Source organism: Mixophyes fleayi, chromosome 5 (assembly GCF_038048845.1).
Source record: "Mixophyes fleayi isolate aMixFle1 chromosome 5, aMixFle1.hap1, whole genome shotgun sequence".
NCBI classification, from domain to species: Eukaryota; Metazoa; Chordata; class Amphibia; order Anura; family Limnodynastidae; genus Mixophyes; species Mixophyes fleayi.
The window spans coordinates 38,951,598-38,976,197 of record NC_134406.1 but is presented as its reverse complement, the minus strand read 5'-3'; the positions used below and the strand labels follow the sequence as shown (position 1 = coordinate 38,976,197).

Below are 24,600 nucleotides of genomic sequence, written 5' to 3'. Positions count from 1 at the left end.
AACACAAGTAAAGCAATGTATGTAGAATTCCAAAATCCATAGTACACTTTATATTGATTCCGCCCTGAAATTTCCATTTTTTTTCCTATTAATAGCAAACAAGGGTCAGACCCCGCTTTAACACAGTGGGAGCACTAAACTGTCTCACAATGTTGTACTGTACAATGTATTCAGCCAGTTGTGTTGCGTCATCCGATCTCAGTGCAGTCAGCTGCCAGATGAGAGTGAACAGCTGCATCTGATCCTCATTTAACATGGGATATATTTGTTATTCAACTCACCTGCTAACCTCTATGTAAAATATGTTATGTCTCACTAAACCAGAATCATTATTATACACTGTATATCTTTTATTTATTTATTTATTTTTTTAAAGAAGTTCTTATTCTATGCTAGCTTTATCAGAAAGTGCCAGTTCTCCCAGGACAGTCCCCCCTTTTCAAACCAAAATATTTAACTTACAATCCATCATTTTAAACAGTAGGAATAGGTTCCTCTAACTATATTACCTTATTTTGGACTTAAATGGTAGTATGGGGTGGATTCAAGGAATCTAAAAACAATTTGGCCGGGAAGTGGGGGTGCTGCAACACACAGACCAATAGGAAGCCAGCAAGCAGCTCCTTATTGGTCCACAGATTCTCCTTCCCTCTCGACTCTCTGCAGCAGACGTATTCGACTATTAACCAGCCAAATATGCTGGGTGCTGTAGCTCCAGAACACTACAGGCCCAGGGAAAAGCTGCTTCAATGTACAGTTCCCGGGGCTTAGCAGTGGCCCACCAGGCGTACCTTATCCTCAACTGACGTAACAAACTATAACAGGCACTGGCTAAAATTCTCAAGGATGCAATGATCTGATCACATAATCAGTCTTTTACCAATATCCCCTGTTCCATGCCATCAATAATTTTGATTTTCACACTGGCAGATCGCCGTACTCTGGATATTGCCACTTAAAGCTGACGTGACAAATAACTTTTTTGTATTTTTTTATAGAATACCATTTTAAAACACTTGCAGCACACAGAAGAGTCATTTGCAAACATTTTACAAAACTTGTTTGTGTGTTTTGTGTGTGTATTTATAAAGGTGAGGAGCAGCGTTTTAAACAAATAGATGATCATGAAAGGGGCACTTTTTTTAATTTAGATCATCAAGGGAACAGTATTATTTAGATCATCAAGGAGCCTAATAGTGTTGTATATTTAGAACCAGGTGACTCAAAACTAACTATCCCTGAATGATGGCCCTATGCTCTTAATTTAAGACCATAGGGGCCCTCCATGTCTAAAACGCCCCTGCTTTCCTGTTGTCCCTGATCTGTAGCCAGCTGCAGAAGAGGAAGGTGGTCGTCTATACCAAACATATATTAGTTCTCCCAGCAGCCATGTAGGATTGATGGAATCTTTAGTATTTTTTCTAATAGCCAATCCTGAAAGAGGGTATCGAGTTCTTAGGAGTTGCCTGAGTATCTGTCTGCCTAATAATGCATGGTACTATAAGGAGTAGTAGTCAGTAGTAGCCTCTGCCTCCCCTCTCTGTCTTTCCTTACACTGGCTCCCCTTCCCCTACAGAATCCTTTTCAAACTCCTCACCACCACTTACAAGGCTCTCTCTCAGTCTACTGCCCCTTACATCTCTAACCTCCTCTCCATTCACACTCCCGCCCGCTCCCTGCGCTCAGCCAATGATCGCCGCCTCTCCTCCACTCTGATCACCTCTTCCCACTCTAGAATCCAAGACTTCTGCCGTGCTGCCCCACTTCACTGGAACAACCTCCCTCGCTCCATTCGTCTCTCACCCAATCTGTGCTCCTTCAAGCGGGCACTTAAAACTCACCTGTTCCTTAAGGCCTACCAACCATCCACTTAACCTCTCACTTCTTCTGGTTCTCCCCTGCCCCCTTTCTCTCTCCCCGTTGCTTCACTGGCTCCCTTTTGTGCCTGACTTTGTTTACCCTCCCTTAGGATGTAAGCTCGAATGAGCAGGGCCCTCTCCCCTCCTGTCTCCATACCTGTTCTTCTGCTCCATCTCTACTGTATCTGCCGGCCTGGAGTTTCTGAAGTACTGGTACTTTGTGTTTATTGTCCTGTACTGTTTTACCCTGTATAGTCTACTGTTTGTACCATGTACGGCGCTGCGGAAACCTTGTGGAGCCTAACAAATAAACAATAATAATAATAATAATAATAGTAGAACATAATAAAATCAAAGGCTCATGCTCCCTTTATTTTATATCCAATACTTGTAACTAATAATCTCCCTTTTTTACTATAGAACTACTGATTGGGTTTACTTGGCATAAGATGGTAGACATGTGGTGTATATTTTGCAATGACAGATGCCTTCTTTTTCCATACTGTAAATGATTGTACAATTAATGTTTTTAGTACATCAAGCAAGATATGCAAAAATAATATACACACTGATTTGTTAGAAATTAAAGGTAATACTGACTGTATCTCCTTCGCAAACTGATTGCTCCTGATTACTCCAAGGTGTAACTTATAGAATGACAAAAGCCTAAAAAATGTGTTAAAGCCTCTCTCTGTACAAATGTGTTGCTTAACATTATACACTTGATGGCTGTAAATACAGAACTAGCACAATTATCTTAGGAAGATAAAAGAGAGGGCCCCTGAAACTGGCTGTTCTCCGCTTCCGTCTGTCCTGCCTATCAGTGTGACTGTCAATGTCTTCTGGACACTATCACGTAATAAGATTATATTCTCTGTCATTCTCTTCTCTCTCATATTCTCTCTGTCTCATCCCATTCTCTCTCTTTCTTATCCAAAACATAGATTTCATGGATTTTGGGAGGTTAATAGGAAACTTCTAAATTAGTATAGGAAGGATGGCTTTCAGTTAATGGTTTCTCTATTGGCTTCAGACTCTACAGTAGGGAGGGTCTGAGCCTTAATTGGGAGGCTGCAGCTGTGTTGGGGGAGAAGATGGTTAGAAAGCTGGGCGAGATTATGGGGTATATTTTTGAAAGGGTGAAAAAAGACCCATTTCCAGTGAAAACAGTTGTATTTGCAAAGGATAGGCTACGCCATATACACCAAATCTTGGCTTTCAGTATCACTGAGCATGCATGTACCGGCCAGCCGGGTGACACATACACATATCCACTCATACTGGCTCGGCCAAGCCAGAAGTCTTTCATAAATTGCAGCTATAATAGATTTTGTATAACTGCAATAATAAAATCATTGTTATTGCCGCTTGTTAATAAATAGGGCTCTATAACCTGGGAACTTTGGGGGAGGGTGAAGATAGAAACAGTGTGCAAGATAGTGTGGACAGGGAACCGTACTAGATATATTAAGGACATGGTAAAAATTAAAAGTAGAAGAAAAACATAAAATGTTACAAATGCTAAAAGTCTTTATATAGGATAAAAAATGTGAGAGTTGTATTATGATAAAGCATTGATGGGCAACAGGCCTTTCCCTGAGGCATCCAACTCTATGCTACAGATCTGACTTATTGTCTGCTGTGTTATAACGCAGAGGGTACGACTGAATGGGAGCAGCCATGGTTGGTCTGACTGCCATGTGGTGGCATGTGGGGGAGTTCTGAGTACATCTGTAAATCTGAGGACTTGTGGAGTTTTGAGGGCATGTGGGGGCATTTTGTGGAAAGAGGAGGTCTGAGGGCATGTGGGGCTATTTTGGAGCAAGTGAGAGGTCTGAGTGGTAGAATTTTAGAGTAAGTGAGGGGCGTGTGGGTTTAGCGATGTGGAGGTGCAGACTTTGTTTTGGGCTGTGTCTTTTAATTCTTGAGATTACAGGTAATGTGAAAATCCTCTTAAAATCCGGAGGCCCTAGTAGTTTATTTAGGTTGCCATCACTGTGATAAAGTGTTTCTAACGGACACATGGGTAGATGAGACACATAACTGGGCAGTAAATTTAGAAGGATATAGCATGCTTAGGAACGATTAGAAATATAGAAATATTTGTAGGGAAATGAAAAAGTAGAATCACTATAGGTCGATGTACATGGAGACAAAGACACAAGTAAAATATTCACTTGGATTAGTCTCTAAGTATAGGACCTGGTACCCACTGGCATTTAAACAACGCAAGTTCACTATGCATTTGTTAATTAATCTCACATTTGAGAGTTCAATGGAGGTTGAGGGGTGAGGCCACTCCACTGACCTAGGTGAGTTTGCAGTTGAGTAGAGTAGGCAGCGTTTGGAAACCCGGAACGCTGCTGTAACACTCCCGAATGGGAGTGGTGGTGGCCCTTGGAACCAATGGGTACCATTTTCAGATACATTTTCCTGTATTGAACTAATGTTTAACTTAACGCTAGTACAGTGCACAGATTTGGAGCCAGTGTCTACGAAGCCTTAATGGGTTTACAGAAAGTCAATTGTTAATGCAAATGGAAAACAACATAGAAAAATTAGGTTCTCACTATGGGTATTTTAACTATCCAGATATTACTTGGATGCTGAAACTAGCATTCCTGGCAAAGGGTTAGATTTGTATCAACGTTAACATACAGCTATCCTGAAATAGTGGAAGAACCAACTAGAGAAGGAAGTCTATGAAATGGTACACCCTGCCTATGTAAGGAGGATAATGGTGATACAAGCAGGGGCAAACACAGGATTTGTAGAGGGGGTTTCCACACCACACAGTCAGTGGGTGTGACCAGCATGCATGGGGGCGAGGTTATAATTTTAGACAGTGCTTGGATGCTCTCCAACTCTTCCTATCCCCATAATATACATGGGCAATGATGTGTCCACTACTGTTAGGCGCATGCAGCTCTCTCTTTTCAAACAGAGCCGTGTGAAGCGGGGACAGGGTACAGCCACCTCAATTATACAGTGCCCCAGGCTTGGAGGGGGTTTCCAGGCACTAGAAACCCCCCCTCGGTTTGCCTATGACAAGTACAGCAGCAATCCCCCTATCTCTATAGCCATCTCAGGATGACAACAGCAGAAGAAATTAATAGAATGTTTTTGTTTATTTAAATAAAGCATTTTTTTTTTTTATTATTTAATTATTATTATTTATTTATTTATTTTGAAGTCAGGGTTCCCAGTTCCACTACACAGGAGTGAAAGGGGAAAGCCAGCAAGCACAGATGGACTCAAGAATGGCCAGCAAAGTGATAAGAGTACTCTTACAGGTGCCAGCCAGTATCACTGGGCAGCTGTGGCAAGTAGTGATAGAAAACCTTTGTTATCACTGCATTATAATAAATAGGCCCGTTAGTAATAGCTAATAATACTAATATTATATCTCACCTACAGGTGAGCGTGCATTTAGGTGAGGCCTGGCCAATTTGTGGCTCTCAGATGTGAAACTACAAGTCCCAGCATACCTGCGAGAGATCAGTTGGCTATCTACTGATAAAGCATGCTGGGGCTTGTAGTTTCACAGAACCTGGAGAGCCACCGGTTGGTCAGGCCTGATTTAGGTAATAGTGGTCACATAGTAACATTTTGCTTCTGTTTTAATGAGACATTTTGTAGGAGAGCAAAAAAACTATTTCAGAAAGGTTAAATGTAAACAGTTCAGAGAGGTTTTAAGGCTTACTTACCAACTTTCTTCAGCTCTCTTCCGGGAGCCTGTCGGTGGAGGTGGGCGCGAGGGGGCGGGGCGCCAAAAATCACGGAAATTTGGACCTGCCCCCATGTGAAACGCGTCATTTGACAGCGGGGGCGGGGACAAATGCCGCGATTCACAGGGAATCGCGGCGTTTGGGACCTAATTCTGCCCACTTTACTATGAAGTGGGCACTTCCTAGTGAAGTGGGCAGAATTCGGGAGATTGCCACACTCTCCCGGGAGTCCGTGAGACTCTCGCAAAATGCTGGAGTCTCCCGGGCATTCCGGGAGAGTTGGCAAGTATGTTTTAAGGATCATAGACTGAGGCAATGTCCTCCCAAATAACAGCATAGTGTCCAAATGCCACTTGTGTAAAAAAACAAAAAAACACCATGTAAACTAACCTGCACAAAGTAAGTGCTGCTGCAGATATTTACCTTTTAGCAAGAAACAAGTTACAAATAAAAAAAAACAATGTGGCTATCTAATACAGCATCACAGGTCAAGATATACAGCCTTTTAATTTATTAAAACTAGTGTGAAGAGGCACTAAAAATACAAGGAAAGTAACAGAAAATACAAACCAGGTTAGCAAAGATTAAAAAAAAAACTGATTATGCTAAAGAAAAAAATCTAATAAAATTAGATTTCTAATAAAGGGGAAATTAAGAAAACACAGACCTCCTGATAATGTTATTTTCAACAGTGTTCACAATGGAGGAAAACATCCTTGGAAATATGTGGTGTAGTAATAAACCAAGTTCAATATTAAATATTACTTGTCTACTTCAGGAGTAAGATAAATAAGGAATTTAGGTTAGGTATTAGATAGACAATTATGGGGTTTTTATTGTTTTTTTTTTCTTTACTACATAGTGCACCATGGTGTCTGAAGATGAAGTAAAGAGTGGAGCACTTTTCACTTGAGATGACCATGCAGAGTCCAGTCTGGGGGTGTGGTCAGCGAGGGGTCATCGCAGAGCAAGCAGTGCATATATGGCAATTTTAATAATGAACATGCGGCCTGTTGCTTCACTCCCACCCTCCTTATTTTTTTTAATCCACCGTCACCTCTGAAGTGAGTGTGTTTTGGAGCAAAACTGTGTTATATGGATTAAATAAATATGATTTTAACAAAATTATATATGGCATCTTTTTATGCCAAAGATGGAGCACTGGGGCTCCATATATGTTAGCATATAGAGCACTAAGTAGTTATCCAACAAAGAACAGGGTTCTCCCACAACTCCATTAGCTAGAGTGAGGGCTTTTAGTCTTCAATGTGCTGTTTATGCTCTATGCATTCTCCTTGCAGGCTTCTCCATCCGCCTCAGAAGAATTTCTGTGAGGTGTAGAGGAAGCCATATTAGTAGTGAGCTCTCCATACTTTAACTTAAACTTTCAGGGCCTGATTCATTTAGGAAAGTAAGGTAAAAAAAATTAGTATGTTTTCTCCTGGACAAAACCATGTTACAATGCAAGGGGTGCAAATTAGTGTATTATTTTGCACATAAGTTAAATTCTGACTGTTTATTGATGTAGCACACAAATACTTGATAGCTATATTTTTGCACTGAAATTAAAGTTGATCTATGACATGCCTTACCTCAACTATATATCTGTCCCCATATTTTAAATTTACCTCCCCCTCTAATGCAACATGGTTTTGCCAAGGTGCAAATTTGCTCCTTTTTTATGCTTTGCTCTTCTTAATGAATCAGGCCCTCAGACTGATAAATGCTCACACCCATACCAGCTTCCTCTATACCTCACAGCTATCTAGCTGTGTTGACTGGGATAGGCCATCCTGGGTGAAAGCATAGCATGCTGAACAACATGCGTTTGAGGGAACCCCATTTATCTCCCTTACTATGCACTATGCAGTAAAGCAAGTTGAGGACTTCATAACAGAATCCATACCACATGACCACATACCACATTCAATATTTAAAAAGAGGAGGAAAAATGTAACTAAGAGATGATAAACGAATGAGCATAACATAATTTGTGGGTAAAACATTTCAAGGAGCTCTAAGATATGCTATCTAGAAGTATATTATGGATAGTGTCAGGATGGATTCCTGAAGGACCCATCATGCCAAATCATCTCAATAGTTTTATGGCGTATGTGCAGTCATTTATAATATATTTAGATTTTTAGTACTGCTCCACCTAGCAGATTTGTAGTGTGGAATACTGACCTGCAGGGGGCAGTAGGTTAGTGTCTTGAAATCACTTTCTACTTCCTCTTCAGCCTTCTCTGAGCAGTCCAGCTTCTTGTTGTCTATGTAAGGTGAGGCACTCTGCAAACATAAGGTCTATAAAACAAATTACTTAACTTTACTATACCAATTTAGTATACTAATTACACCACAAGATCTGCACCAAGCTACAGTAAATACCTGAACTGGCCATCAGCACAGGAGAAAACCTGGAACGGATGTATTGTGCAGCTGTTTGGAACAAGTGGAATGGAACAGCCTTTCTACTTTACGTTTATTCCAGACCCTTAGTTGTAAGTCATACTATGACAAACACACATCTCTCTGGGTCTATCTTAGAATAATGGCCAGTGAAATAGTGACATACCAAGGTGTCATGTGATAAGGATGATTATGTGCAAAGCTCATTGTCATTAATCACCCAGAAAAATTGGGAATATATATAAAACAGGGCAGGAAACCCTTGATTGAGCCTCATTCTGGACATAGATGGTGCCTGATCTGACATCATATCCCTTGCTTGCTCAGCAGTCAAATAGCAGACTATAGGGGCTTGTTTTTGTGATAGAAGCTGGGTCTGCACTGTGCTCATTTTGTAAGATCATCATGATTGAAGCTAAGTAAAGTAATTATTTTAATTCTTTGTAATGTTTCTCTAAATAGTGTATGTTTATATATAGATGTGTGTGAATCTCTGTGCATGCTAATTTTCTTTACATAATTTACTTTTCCTCAGCAAGGCAATAATGTATCTAAGGATTAGAAAACATATATGAAAAATGCATATCAAGAGTAGGGATAGTGGGTTCTGTTTGGTATTCATCTTATTTTAATTTTTTACTTATCTTCGAATACATCTGAGCAAAAACTTTTTTTTCTTAAAAAAGCTGCAGAGAGAGAGAGAGAGAGAGAGGGGAAAACTTGGGCGGGCTGGTTCCAGACCCTGGCAACCTGTAGCTCAACAGTTGATTGGATATATGCTCCCACCCCATTATTTAGGTAAATATGTGAGAAATTAGAACAACTGGCAAAGTTGGATCTCTTTAAATACAAAAAGTGGTTACAGAAATATGCTGCTATAATCGGGTGGATATTGTTGCAAACATTGCAGTTATACATAAGGAAAAGAGAGGACGATTACACATAGCTGCTGCTGGTGATCAGCGTTTGATGACAATAGAATGCATGACAAATACAGTAGAAAGCTTGCAGGAATTGTAAGTAAAATGTACAATTCTCCTGGTTAGAGCAGTGACTGTCATGAGAAGAAACAGGGAAAAGAAAGGGGAGGGATCTATAATTCAGAGCAGTGTCCCAGAGACACCAACAAGAGATTAGACAGATGACTCAGATAAAGAAATTTAGCCACTTAGAAATATCGATGAGAGCAAAGCAAATCCAAATGTGGATGTGCAGAGGGCCTGTCTTGTCATCACTAAACATAGGAAAAGCCAACATGGCATGGTGCTGATAGAGATACTAGATAATACAATGTAGTGGAGAGAAAGGTGCAGAAAATCCACAAGTACACACAAGCAGAACTGACATGTTTAGTAATACGGTATAGGCAGCGGAGCCACTGGTAACGTAAGTGCTGAGTTTTGGGGATCGTAGAGCAGATAGTGTTCTGTTAATAGAAAAAGAGGCAATATCTATGGGAGTGCTGACAATTATCTCTTTTTCACTTCTTCACCTAGTAATGATGTACTATGTGGAGTGTTGTATGTTCTCCCCGTGTTTCATCATCATTTCATCATCATCATTTTTATTTTATATAGCGCCACTAATTCCGCAGCGCTGTACAGAGAACTCATTCACATCAGTCCCTGCCCCATTGGAGCTTACAGTCCAAATTCCCTAAAACACACACACACACACACAGACACAGACAGGGAGATAGACAGACAGAGAGGGAGAGACTAGGGTAAATTTTGATAGCAGCCATTTAACCTACCAGTATGTTTTTGGAGTATGTGTTTGCATGGGTTTCCTCCCACACTCCAAAAACATTCTGGTAGGTTAATTGGCTGCTATTAAATTTACCTTAGTGTCTCTCGGTCTGCGTGTGCATGTTACGGAATTTAGACTGTAAGCTCTAATGAGGCAGGGACTGATGTGACTTCTCTGTACAGCGCTATATAAATAGCTCATGATGATGATGCATGTACCCTAATTAACTTGAGTCAGGGAATCTAACTGGGTGGAGTAATGTTTCTGACGGGATAGCCAGAGTGCGAGAACTGAGATGTGTCGCAGTCTAGAGAAACTCTCAGACTGATAAGGACCAGATACAGTTCCCATTGCAGAAAGACTTGGGAATGTCATGCAGTGATAGGCTAATGCATTCTGTTCAATCTCTATAGACCCTGCCTCATGAGACCAGTGGAAGGATTATATTATAAACAAAGAATAGACAATTTAAGTTGAATGCTTTTTCTGCAAGAAGTCGTATGTCTGACTGTAAATATTGGATTGCATAATCGGGGCGACTGATCCAGGAAATTGATCTAATTGCTATTTAGGTACTACAGCAAAACACTGTAATCCCAGGAATCTCAGGATTCCATTAAGGGGAAGGAGCAGATCAGTTAAACTGTAACCTGGAGTGTTCCATTAAGACTGTTAAGCTCTGAGCAGAAGTCACATAGAAATTGGCCAATATCATCTTAAGAGAGAAAGAGGTCATTGTCTAACTTCCGTCTTTATTATTTGAACACGTTACCCCCTGACAGAAGTACAAAAATAGAAGCAGCACTGTGGTGAGGTACTATGACACCTATCCGGTGGTATTTACATTAGCTCAATTTAATTGTGAACAAGTTTTTGACGCTGTGCCGAAAAGTTAAAATGTGCTCATTTTAGATTATTTTATGGTACCTGCAAATGGTTACACAAAGATTTGCACAGAGGAAATTCCCAAAGCAGAAAATTGGTTTTCTTCCTCTTATGCACTCACCTGTCAAATCGGCAAATTTGTGCAAAATGAAATGTATTGTACATCCAATGTTTGCAGAGCAGAGATACTGCAAGATCATCTCTGGAATTGCAGAGTAAGCGATTAATATAATCATCCTCATTAATGGAGGTTTCTATATTATGTGGATTTAAATTGGGTTGGGGAAAATGTAAACATTAATTAAGAATAATTAATTCAGTAATCATAAGGGTGTGTTTCCAATAAAAAAATATGATTGTTGATTTTTCACAAATTTCTAAATCAAAGTCAAAGGAAAGTGGGGTAATTTTTTTGATCACTGCAACAGATATCAGCCACCATTTGTGATTAATGCAGTAAGTGCATGTTTAAAGGGACAGGCAGTGACAGAATGACATTAGTTATTGGGGAGGTGTGGAAACAATGATATGAAAAACAGCAACAAGAACGGGGGCCAGTTTCTCCGAGTCAAAGTAGTAGAGAGAGAGATGAATTGCACACACACGAGAATCTCTGATCTCTGAATTTTTATTTATTTATTAATTACTTCCGGAATAGCGGCAGTATAGGGGAGCTCTATTCCTGCCAATAATTTTTTCCTGGATGTATAACATGTTTGCTAATTCCCATAGTTTCATACTCAGTAAGTCCCTTCTTACACCAAATTATTATTGCCTTTTATCTGAATCATAACTCTTACCAATATATTAACTACTGAAAGCTATAAAGTCAGCTGCTGGTACTTTTGTTTATATTCTCTTTCTCAGCATTCTTCCTGTTTATCTTCTTTTGCTGTTGCTGTTATGACCTGAGATTTCAACTGTAAATTATTAATCTTTATGTTGCAGCAAATCTTATCTGGATCTTGATAGACAGCAAACTGCACGCGGATATCTCACCTGGGAAAAGAAAACCTCATCTGTTTCATGACATTACAACTTGAGTTTCCCCAGGTGGTGGGAACACCAGACTTTATTGGTGCTTTGGCAAAACAAACCACCTACAATAAAGGGGATATATTTTGTATATGATAATATTTGTACGTGACAAGATAACAATGCATATTTACATTACTTGTGCAAGACGAAATAGATCATCAGCACAAAGCTTTCTGTGCTGTTAGAGTTATACTACAAAGAGGAGCTTTGAGCTGGACGATTTCATGCACCCAGACAAGCTGCTAATATCCATGAAAGCATCTTTATGAGAGCATTTATGTCTACTGTGCATAATCTTCAGTTAGGTTCAGGTGTATATGTGTCTTGTAGATTATTTATTAACATGTAATTATATAGCACCAGCATACCCCAAGGTACACACAAAGAGGTAAGAGGACCTTACAATTTCAGATGTTCATAGAAAGACTGCTAGCACTGCACACAGAGAGTCTGATTCACTAAGGCATGCAAAACAAATGTCATGTGCATTTTGTTTTGTTTTGTAAAAACGCACGTAATTTGGACATATACACGTTTGTACTCAACCAGAAGCAGATCTGAAGAAACGTTTCTTGTTGAATACGGGTATAGGAATGCTCTGCATATATGGCACTTGCCGTGTTGAGACAAACACATATAAATATAAAGTCCCAGTAGAACGCTCAGAAAGGAAAAATATATATATATTTTTCATTTTTTGTCATGCAATACATGTATTAGTATGTTAGTAATGTCTACTGTACATAACATGCATTTATACAGCTGTTTTTGATTGCAAACACATGTTCTAGCATTCATCTAGAGAGTCCTCAACAACACTACCCCTGCATACATCAAATCTCATATCAAAATACTCTCCTTCCCGCCCTCTTAGATCTACCACTGATCTTCGCCTTGTCTAATCTCTGGTAACCACCTCTCACTCCCGCCTACAAGACTTCTCCCGTGCTGCTCCCCACTTATGGAATTCCCTACTATGTTCAATCAGACTTTCCCACAGCCTTCAAATCTTTAGACACTCTTTGAAAACCCATCTCTTATTTAACACTATTCACACTAATGTACCCTCACAACTGTCCCAATTTCCACTCTGAACCTCATTTGCTCCTCTTGTTTCAGCCGTGCCCTCTTCCCTTTAGAATGTATGCTCTCTAAAGAGCAGGGTCCTTCAAACCCTTTTGTGATGGTTCCTGTAAAACGTAGAGTAGTAAATCCTGCTAGAAGTTGTAATTTTGCACCTTGACCAGACCAGAGGGGGGTAGGATTTAAACATGCAGAGATTTAGAGCTAGGAGAGGGGATCATTCTAGCTCAACACTAGATTTCAGTATAAACCATACTTGCCAACTCTCCCGGAATGTCCGGGAGACTCCCGCATTTTGCGAGAGTCTCCCAGACTCCCGGGCGAGTGTGGCAATCTCCAGAATTCTGCCCACTTCACTAGGAAGTGCCCACTTCCTAGTGAAGTGGGCAGAATTAGATCCTGAACGCCGCGATTCACGATGAAACGCGGCATTTAGCCCCGCCCCCCACTGTCAAATGACGCAATTTGTGTCATGACGTCACAGGGGGCGCGCCGAAATGACGCCATTTTGGCTGCCCCGCCCCCTCACGCCCCCCTCCACTGGCTGGCTCCCGGAAGGGAGCTGAAGAAAGTAGGTAAGTATGGTATAAACATAAAGCTGCACAGTATTTGTGCGCTACATGCAAAAGTGGACAGTATTTTCCTTGCATGAACAATATTTTATGGTTTGTAGCCTTTACCTGGACTCTAAATGAGGCCCATACTGTCCGTATTCTTCCATACATTTGGGATCCACCCTCATAATTCTGTATACACCTCTGTGTGCGGGCATCTTACGACCACCCAACATCATTGTGTTTGCCTAAACAGAGATTGTTACACAACAAAGTACAGGGTGTTTCAAAAAGATGGGTCCTATGTCAAAGCAATATATTTCATGATGGCAACATGTTACAATTACACAAAACGTTACAAACAGTTTAATGAGTTATCAGATTTTACTAACCATTTTATAAATGCTCTATGCGCCCTCCACCTGCTGTACGGACAACACCAAGACGATAGTTGAATTTGTCCCAAACGCCGCTCAGAGTGTCTTCTTCGACTGAATTCATCGTTGCTGTGATTTTGTTTTTGAGGTTATTCAGATTAGTCTCTAATGGTGGCACAAAAACACAGTTTTTTGACGTATACCCACAAGAAAAGTCACAGGGTGTAATTTCTGGGGATGTTGGGGGCCAAGAGTGTAGCGCCAAGTCTTGGGGTCCCGTGCGACCTATCCAACGTTGAGGCAGTGTGTCATTTAGAAAACATCGAACCTGCTGGTCCATCTTCCTGAAAAATGAAGTCATCGGAATCTTCATTAACTTGTGTAAAGAGTCAGTTCTGCAGCATTTCGAGATGATTAAACGTTGCTTTAACATACGACTGACAGTCGTATGAGGGACAGCCAGTTCTCCTCTGGCACGACGAGTGGATTTGCGTGGTCTACGCAAAAAGCTCTCTTGAATTTTTCTCACATTTTCCTCTGAAGTGCGTGGTCACCCTGTGTTCTTCCCCTTACATAAACAACCTGTTTCCTCATTGAACCGAATGCTGCACCGCAATTACAGATTCAGTCTTGCTGAACTGCAGAACGCGAAACGTCTTTTGCTGCGGGCTCGCCATTTTGCGAACGACTGAGGCTAGGGGCTGTTGGTGCGCTGGGAGAGGCATCTAGCGGTTGTCATTTGAAACCACTATGCCCCGCCCTTTCAAGTGACAAGCGTTTCATTCATGGGTGGTTCATGATTGCAGAGATATAGCGATTTCAAATCGGGTCCACCTTTTTGAAACACCCTGTATGTTTGCACTTCATGACTGATTATGATCCATGAAAGGAAGACAGTAGAGCTGACACTATTTTGTGATCATGTGACCGTGCATTCACACTAAGTTCCCATAAGGATCAATGATCCCTATTTCACTCCCAGTAATGCTGTAACTGTTGTACGCCACGTCGCAGCCTGGGAGGGGTAGAGATGTATGCGCAGTCCGCAATGTGCTTCAGGGGAACTGAACGTCATCCTATCTAGAGATAACTTTAGGATAACAAATGTTACTTTACATATTTACAAAATGTAATGCGTTTTCCTGACTATGAAAATACAGTTTTATGTTGAGAAGTATTCTAAGACTGCATTAAATGTGAGAGCAGGAAAAGAGATCTCTGGAATCAGGGGAAGTGTAACTGCAGACCTTATGTATGAGATTTATTGCTTGGCGTTGTGTTACTCTCAGCATCTTTCAACACTGGATACTTATGTAGCAGGAAAAGCAGATGCCCTGAGAGCAAATGCATTTCCCCTTAGCATGAAAACAGATCCTACAGCTTCTCTTGTTAACGCCTACAAGTGTCAATATAACACAAATGGAAAACCTACACGTGTGTTTCTTAGAACTCGTGATGGGATGTTTCACTGGAATAGGTCTATTTTCAAATAGAATAAGTATATTTCTGTGGGTTTGTATTGATTTAGGCTATTTAATTCTTGCCAGTCACCATTCCCCATTTAATAGAGAAGTTACTATAATCATCCATTTAATTTATATAATGCCATTACTACATACTTGCCAACTTGTTGAAGTTGGCAATCGGGAGCCTGCCGGGGGAGGTGGGCTTGATGGGGGTGGGGCTCCAAAATTTGCATCATTTTGGCCAAATGCCGCGATTCCCGGTGAATCGTGGCGTTATGGACCTAATTCTGCCCACTTCACTAGGATGTGTGCAGAATTCTGCCAGATGCGGGAGATTGCCACACTCTCCCGGGAGTCTGTGAGACTCTCACAAAATTCGGGAGTCTCCCGGACATTCCGGGAGAGTTGGCAAGTATGCATTACTATTACATAAAATTGATAGTACACTTCAGGATGTAATCATGTGGGTTCTTTTTACCATATGATTTGGTCTTAAGTATTCCCAGTCCTACCCCAAGCCCACAGTAGAATAAAGTAATTATCATCATCCAATCTCTATTTCATAGACCAGAATGCTCAACCTCAGTTTTCAAGAGCTACCAACAGTTCATGTTTTCAGGATTTCTTTAATCATCTACAAGTGAGTTAATCTATTTTTCTGGTTCAGTAATTATCCCACCTGTTTTTACAGACAGAAATCCTGAAAACATGACCTGTTGATAGCTCTTGAGGACTGGGTTTGAGCTCCTCTTTCACAGATTATAAGTTCTGCAAAATGTGAATTTACCAATACAGTGCAAAGTGGCATTTTGCGGAATTTGTATCGTTGGATCTTCGCACCTCTGCGGAATGGTCTGCCCCACTGAGAAACTTGATTTGCTCAAAATGTCACTTCCACGCCACCCATCTCTACTATCAAGAAATACTTACAAACTAATGTAAAAATGATATAATTATAAAAGTCCTACAATGAGGTTAAAATACAGCGAAATAGGTTGTAAACGTGGAGTCATAATACTATAGCTGGTTAGCACTTCTGCCTCACAGCGCAGCGGTCATGAGTTCAATTCCCGACCATGGCCTTATCTGTGTGGAGTTTGTATGTTCTCCCTGTGTTTGCGTGGGTTTCCTCCGGGTGCTCTGGTTTCCTCCCACACTCCAAAGACATACTAGTAGGTTAATTGGCTCCTATCAAAAATTGACCCTAGTCTCTCTCTGTGTGTGTATGTTAGGGAATTTAGACTGTAAGCCCCAATGGGGCAGGGACTGATGTGAATGAGTTCTCTGTACAGCACTGCGGAATTAGTGGTGCTATATAAATAAATGATGATGATGATGATGACAGAGACTATTGTTCCTTCTTGCATAGTAACCAATGAGATCATCATGGAACATCTAGAAACTGACCAAGAATTCCAGCATTGTGGCTGTAGCTGGCTTTAATGTGTTTGTTTATTTATTTATTTATTTGCTTTTGTTCCTTTATCATTTGTAAGCCAGGCTACTTGTATATTAGAGTATGTGTAATCCTGAGGCATTACACATTGCCTCAGTATTACAGCGACTGCTCCATACTGGGCACCATTGGGGTCAGGGGAGGGCTGACAAATTTTAGCCCGGGGGGCAAGACTCGACTCAGCAGCCTATCAGGAACATTTTAAAGGGGAAAAAATGCAGGTGGCCCAGTGACCCAGCCCAAGGTAGCCCACTATGGGACCGGCCCGGGGGGCAGATGCCCCCCCACCCAGCCTGCCCCTGATTGAAGTTAGCTAAACACTTTACTGATTCTGAAGGTGTAATATAGTATCTCAAGGTATAAAGTCTTTTAATGTATATCATCTGAAGATATAATAGCTGAGTATATAGGGATACAAACTCTGAGATTATAGTAGTTCATGCAGAAAGAATTGGGATCTCTCAGGGAGACCGCACATTAAGCAACAACATTACCTGTACTTACAGCATTATGACCTAACAGTACCAGGCAATGTCCCCTCTATGACGTATAAACACAAGTGCCCTATATCCCTGTTAATCATTCTTTTAAAAGCAGCGTACTGGTTTGTATCTAGAATCGTATGTATAGCACAGGCCTGGCCAACCTGTGTCTCTCCAGGTGTTGTGAAACTACAAGTGCCAGCTGTCAACTGGCTGTCTACTAGCAAAGCATGCTGGGGCTTGTAGTTTCACAACACCCAGAAAGCCACAGGTTGGCCAGGCCTGGTATAGGAGACAGTATCACCTGCCTTATCAGAGGTATAGGAAACTCTGGCCTGTGAGCTGCATGTGCCCTGTTCCTGGTCAGTAAACCCCTCAGGAAAGTATCGCCTGGCAATACTGAGGATAGACATACCTTGTGAAACGCTAATTACATCTGACGTCCTTACGGCTTCAAAGCAATTTAAGTAAATAGTAATAAATCAAATCGTGAATGTATTCAATCAATTACATCACAAAACTAACAAATATCTGAAACTCAGGTTTAATTCCGTTTTTTATTTCATAGCTCATTACCGTTATCCTAAACTATTTCATTTTATAGTTAAAACAATTTAGCGTTCCAAACTGGAATTTTATTTCCTAGCTCACTGGCTCATTGCCAATAGGCTAAGCTTTTATTTATAGTAAAGGCAATTTAGTCCCACCAATCGCTCACATAGAAACTCCATTATTTTGGAAGGGGTTAATAAACCACAAAGGGAAGAAAAAAAATAAAAAGGTTTTCCAGCAATTCGAGTTCTGGTCTTGCCTTCTTGTATTTCCATATGTTTGTAATGGTTTGAAACGCGACGGGTCGATCATATCACTTGACACTGCACAAACAGACCGGACAGGAAAGGGACTCTCTGGAGAAAGCAAAGTCCTGCAAGAAATCATTCAATACCTTCTCCCGACTTCCTCCCTTCCACCACTTACTTTCAGTTTGCTTCTGTCATTTTTCTGCTTTGCTTTTGAAGTCAGAAACACTTTTTGCAACACATGTACATTAGGTTATTATTGTTGTTGTTGGTTGGGGGTTTGGGGGGTTTTTTTTTTGTTTTTGTTTTTATTGTTTTTCAAACCTTTTGAATTGTTTGAATTGTGGAAAATTCTACAGCTGCTCAAACAGACGCAGGACACAATGTACACAGAGTGACATGGGTGAGATGCCGTTGTCACTCACCCATCAAACCCATCCCCTGGCTTTAAAGCACGAAAAAAATACAAGTGAACAAAAGGAAAAATTCAAGAAGAAGAAACAAAAACATTGAAATGGAAGTCTCTTTTATTGAATTGTGTGTTCTTCCTTTCAGGCAAGGACATAAAGAAAACTTGAAAAGTTGAATGAAAGACTCAGCATGGGATAAAGATGAAATATATGAGTGATAGCATTTTTTTTTATCACCAATGCGATCAATAAGGATTGGATTAAATTATTTGAAAATTTTTGCTGTGTGTGTGAGAGTTAAACGTAGAATAAATCATAATAGACCAATAGACCATAATTTGCATATTATAATAATGGAGGATGGACTTAACTGCTAAATCTCATTTGTCATTTTGGCTCATAACTCTTATGCACTCAAATCGCAGTAAAACAGGATTTGTTTTATGTGGTTTTAAGTATTTGTCCAATCCAATAAAAATGCAGGGGTAGATTTAATAAAACTTAAAAAAAAATCAAAATGGAGGTATTGCCCATAGCAACCAATCAGGATCCAGTTATCATTTATCTAGTACACTCTAAAAAGTGATAGCTGGAATCTGGTTACCATGGGCAACACCTCCACTTTTCCTGTTTCAAACTATTAAATCTATCCCTAGTATTTTTCAAATCTAAACTCTAAATTTGATTTTAAAAAAAAAAAATCTATTTGTGTGTCTGGAAAATATCCAATTTTACATATAAAGTCATAGGTATAATTGCTTAGAAAAATGTTAATTCGGCTGGTGTCTTTTGTTTCTCAACACAAATAAAATTTAGAGAACAAGATAAAAGTATTGTCACATGTAAATGGGCAATATATATATATATATATATATATATATATCGGGGAAAAATACTGAGACAGGGCATTTCAAAAGTAATATATTGATGGAGTCACATCTCTGAATAAAACAAAGCCGCTCACAAGTCTCAAAGGTTCTATATTCAAATGAAAAGCAAGCGATGCAACATTTTCCATAATTGGCCACCGGAGGCACTGTCCCATTGGTATAGTTTGTAGCTGTCACATATATTAGTATAAGTATGGAGAGGAATTAGCTCATCTATGCAGAAGAACTTATTCCTGTATATTTATTTTAAAAAAAATAAAGTGTTAATAAAGCTAACTTACAAAATTAGTATTATTTTTCCCTTTAAGACATATGGTTGCCCATTTGAATACATGATACAATGTTATTTTATTTCAGCAGTATGATCTAATACTATTCTCGTAAAGTTCTGTGATATGTTGACATATTACATTATCACTTTGTAAAAGTGGTATAAAGGGAATAGCATTTCCAGAATTAAGGCCTATTTATCGAAATCTGTGAAGCATTTTCTTTCCACACATATTTATTTTCTGGGAAGCTTAAAAATGTATCATTGAATTGAAGTGTGAAATACTGAGGGAAACTGGAGTAAAACTGGCGTAATGCCTTTAAAGTAAGCCAAAGGTGTACTTTGTATTCCTTAAAACATGCATAACAGTCTTTAAACTGGTCTGACTCATTGTAATGAATGACATACACCTGCCCTGTAGTGGTGTAGTGTCTTTAACTCATCACATGTGAGCTACATTGAGTACTGTTATAGAGAAAAGCATAATAGTATAAATCAGCATGGTGGCACTGTGGTTAGCATTGCTGCCGCACGGCGCTGGGATCATGGGTTCCAATCCTATCATGGCACTATCTGTGTGGAGTTTCTAGGGAATTTAGACAGTAAGCGCCAATGGACTGATGTGAATGTTTCAATAATCATAGAATGGCAGCTGAGCATGCCCGAGATGGGCACCTAACCCTTTACAACAATGCTTTTAATCCTATTGGGAGAAAGGCGCTATATAAGTAAAGAATTATCATTGGGTGGTTCTAATGTTGTAATAGGATAAACTTTAAAGTGATGTTCTTACTTTTACCAGGATGTACATTTCAAGTAGGACCCGTAATTCCACAAAGTAGGTTCCAATGGATGTTACAGGGGAGTATCCCAAATACTGAATGTGAGTGTGTATCCCTCCATGTGCAAGGCAGACATAAAGCTGCATTTGTGCAGAATTAAAATCTAACACATTAAATGTAAGTGACATTTAATATGTGGAAGTCTGTGTTGCTTTACAGCTAAGATAAGACTGCAAAATTGTGTCTTTGGGGAAGTATGCACAGAATTTCAACTTTGTTTCTTGAAAAATTGACCCATAATCTCCTATGACTAAAGGCATTTTATAACTTTGCTCTGGTATCTACTCTTCATTGCCATCAAGGCAACATTATCACTAGCTAGCACCGGAGGTCAATTTTTTGCATCCCATTTGTTTTGCTGTCTACCCTCAGAATTCATCACACAGAGCTCAATTGGCCAACTTTCAACATGTCTTCTATACCAAGGGTTTGATGCAGAGACAGACTGCACCTAATGTGGCTGTATAGGGGGTGGGGTGTTACTCTAGTGATCTGTTAGACCAGTGGTCAGGGAACAGGGGTAAATTACCCCAAATGGGGTAAAAATGAAATTCCTGGGGTTAATGCTGCCGATTCACATGCTGTTAGTTGGATTGTAGACCCCTTTAAATGTGAAATTGCTGTTGTACCAGAAGAGCCTCAAGGGTTGGCAGAGGCACTTCTTGATCTTCAATACAATAATGAAGCACGTATTGCATTTGAAAACAAAGTAGATCTGTCATATTTTTGGATGTCAACAGCTGCAAATGTATTCAAAATTGCACATGAGGAGGCAGTCAAAAAGTTGCTGCCTTTTGCAACAACCTACCTTTACGAACAAGGATTTTCCACTCTAACGAACATAAAAACAAAGCAGAGAAATCGATTGGACGCTGAAGGCTGTATCCAAATTGCTCTGACATCAAAATGCCCCAATATTGATGCTCTCCTATCAAAAATGAAGCAAGATCATAACCTGAAGTTTTGAAGTTGAAGCTTTCAAAGAAATTTTGAATAGATTCAATAAAATTTTGAATTCCAATAATTAATAATATATAATTTCCTTCCTTTCAATTCAAGGGGGTAACGTCGGCGTATCTAAATATATTTGGGGGTAAAAGGTAAAAAAGTTCCCTGACTCCTGTGTTAGACTGACCCTAATCAATCAATTATGTATCCTCTAGTATGTAAATTCTAAATTAAACAATTGAGGGAGATGGATACATTAGAGAAAAAGACCAATAGGAATACTGTATTTTAGCTATACAGGTATGATATCTATTATATATTCCCATTAGCCAGAACATTTAGAAAAACCAGAAAAACATCATCATAAAAAACATGCAACCTACAGTCACTGTGAGAAGCATTAAATAATTTATTGGGAAGGAGCATCTCAAGGGTAGTGTGGAGAAATACAAAGGTGTTTTTTTTAAATACAATTTATTAGGGTATGCGTATGCTGCTCAAACTTTCCGAAAAAAATTATCTACCCTAAAATGCCCCCAAAATTACAGCTAATACTGTATATCTGTATATAGTTCAAAAGATTGGAGGTATTCTGTAACAGAACATTAACAAACAGATCCTTCACCAGGATAGGCCATATCACTGCACATGAGTCCATGGAGCTTGGCATTTAACTGGCATGCACAGATGACATGTACATTGGCAATTATGTCCCTACAACGCCAACAGATCTCTTGGGGCTCACGGTGAGAGAAACGCGTATGCAGACGCATGTGTGACAAGTCAGGTGTACTTACATCCAGATACACTTACACCCAGCCAGGTAACAAGCACAAGAAAAGTTTGTTAACATTTGTATTGATAGCAAAAAATGAATTCACTATTAGGTTTGATTTAATACAAAACTCTCTATAATAAAGTGATGTACAAGTAATAGTGCCCAGAAATATGTAGGATCAGTAATATATCAGTATCAGTAAAATGTCTGTACCAGTAACAGTGCCCTGCAATAGGTCAGTACCAGTAACAGTGCCCAGTAATTTGTCAGCATAGGCAATAGTGCCCAGTATTATATAGGACCAGAAAAATGGCCCAGGAATATGTCAGCATCAGTAATGGTGCACAGTAATATGTCAGCATCAGTAATAGTGCACAGTATTATATAGCACCAGTAATATGTCAGTGCCAGTAATAGTGCCCAGTAATATGTCAGTACCAGCAATAGTGCCTGATTCATTAAGGAAAGTAAAGCAAAAAAAATGAGTAAGTTTTCATCTTGGCAAAACCATGTTGCATTGGAGGGGGAGGTAAATTTAAAATGTGATGGCAGATTTATAGTTGGGATAGAGGATGTCCTAGATCAACTTTAAATTTCAGTGTACAAATAAGCTATCAAGTATTTGTGTGCTACATGCAAAAACAGACAGTATTTAACTTATGTGCAAAATAATAAATTCATTTGCACCCCTTGTATTGTAACATGATTTTGTCAAGGAGAAAACTGACTCTTTTTTCTGGCCTTACTTTCCGTAATGAATTAGGCCACTAGTGTGCAGAATTTTAATACACTTTTCTAGCTGTCCCAGGCATTTTGTATTTTTACAGGTTTGACTTGATTGGGAAAAATACTAATCTATACAGTTTCTTTGTAACTGTATAATTGGGAATGACACACTCTGCGATTATAACACCGTATGGATTGGATGTACACTTCATCTATGTGTGTGATACCCTAGATTGTGTGCCATTTATAAGAGGGATCAGCACATTAGCCATCGCCACCTACAACACATTTTCATTGGTCCAATTAACCTACTTTATCTTATTATTTGATCAGTGAATAAAGGACACTTGTGGAATATTGCTAATATTACAAATTATGACTGTGTAATGGATTTGAAATACATTTCACATGCTTGTAAGATATATGTATGCTATCTGTAAGCACGGTGTATACTGCTTACATGTTTGTAAGAGAAAATGTATGATATATGTAAGAATGTTTAGTCATTATTTTTTATAAGCTCCCAGTGAAAACACAAGTATTATAATTTATAAACGTTTATTTTACCAGGGATATCTTGCCTATTTGAGTTTCCAATCTAGTTTTGATGTCTGAAACACAAGGAAACAAAAAGGACTCATCCAAAATAACAAGGGGCCTGATTCATTAAGGATCTTAACTTAAGAAACTTCTTATTTCAGTCTCCTGGACAAAACCATTTTACAATGCAAGGGGAGCAAATTAGTGTTCTGTTTTGCACATAAGTTAAATACTGACTGTTTTTTCATGTAGCACACAAATACTTGATAGCTTATTTGTACACTGAAATTTAAAGTTGATATTTGTGTGCTACATGAAAAAACAGTCAGTATTTAACTTATGTGCAAAACAGAATACTAATTTGCACCCCTTGCATTGTAACATGGTTTTGTCCAGGAGACTGAAATAAGAAGTTTCTTAAGTTAAGGTCCTTAATGAATCAGGCCCAAGGAGCTGATATTGGTATTTGAACCTGGGTCCCCTGCAAGCCTATCAGTGTCATAATTATATGATCAGCAACCTAAATTACTGAGCTACTTTGTCTCCTTATTATTTAGGGAGAATATGATATATTTGCATACTTACATTCTCTCATTAGCCCTCTTATGTCCTTTGCTCTGACAAAGTAAAAGTAAATAATACTCTGATGAAGTCATAGATTACCCAGGGGCCAAATTATTATGACAAATGATAGAATGATAACATGGAATTATCAGGTAATGCCAACACCACGCCAATGCTGTTGTCTGGCATCCAAAAACCGCCCAGCGTTCACATTAAGTGCCCGTGCGTACACAATCAACAAAGGGATAAATGAACTCTAATCTTTGAGGCTTTCATATTGGGGTATGAGCATATCTTGGCATGATACACCTCTGACACCTGAAAGGGATGCATACAAAGCCTTCTTATTAACAATCTTAAAATAATAAACTACACCCGGCTTTAAGACAGATATATTTTCATTGTAAAATGTGCTACAAAAATATTATTAGTTGCACCTAAAAGTCAGAGATTCAGAACCTTATTATTATTATGAACATTTATTTATTTATAAACCACAGCACTTTACAATTGGGAATGAATAATAATAAAACAAGTTTTTGGATCAACAGACAGACAAAGTGGTAAAAGGCTCCTAAATTAGATCTTACATTGGTGTGTATGCAATGTGTATCTCTTTTATTATTGTACCGTATTTTCAGAAGATGGCATTTACAATAAAAAAAATATGCTTTTATTGTTTTTGGGGTTTTTTACATGTCACTGGTACAGTTTCTATATGGTATTTGTAGTATTTGGGACAGTA

At 39.3% G+C, this 24,600-nt stretch overlaps 1 long non-coding RNA gene across 1 annotated transcript; it reads left to right on the top strand.

The window, feature by feature from the left end:
* Nucleotides 1-7,830: 7,830 nt before the first annotated feature.
* On the top strand, nucleotides 7,831-11,756 carry LOC142157644 (uncharacterized). The gene is made up of 2 exons (XR_012692541.1): nucleotides 7,831-7,866; nucleotides 11,579-11,756. It is a non-coding gene; the product is annotated as an uncharacterized LOC142157644 (long non-coding RNA).
* Nucleotides 11,757-24,600: the final 12,844 nt, after the last annotated feature.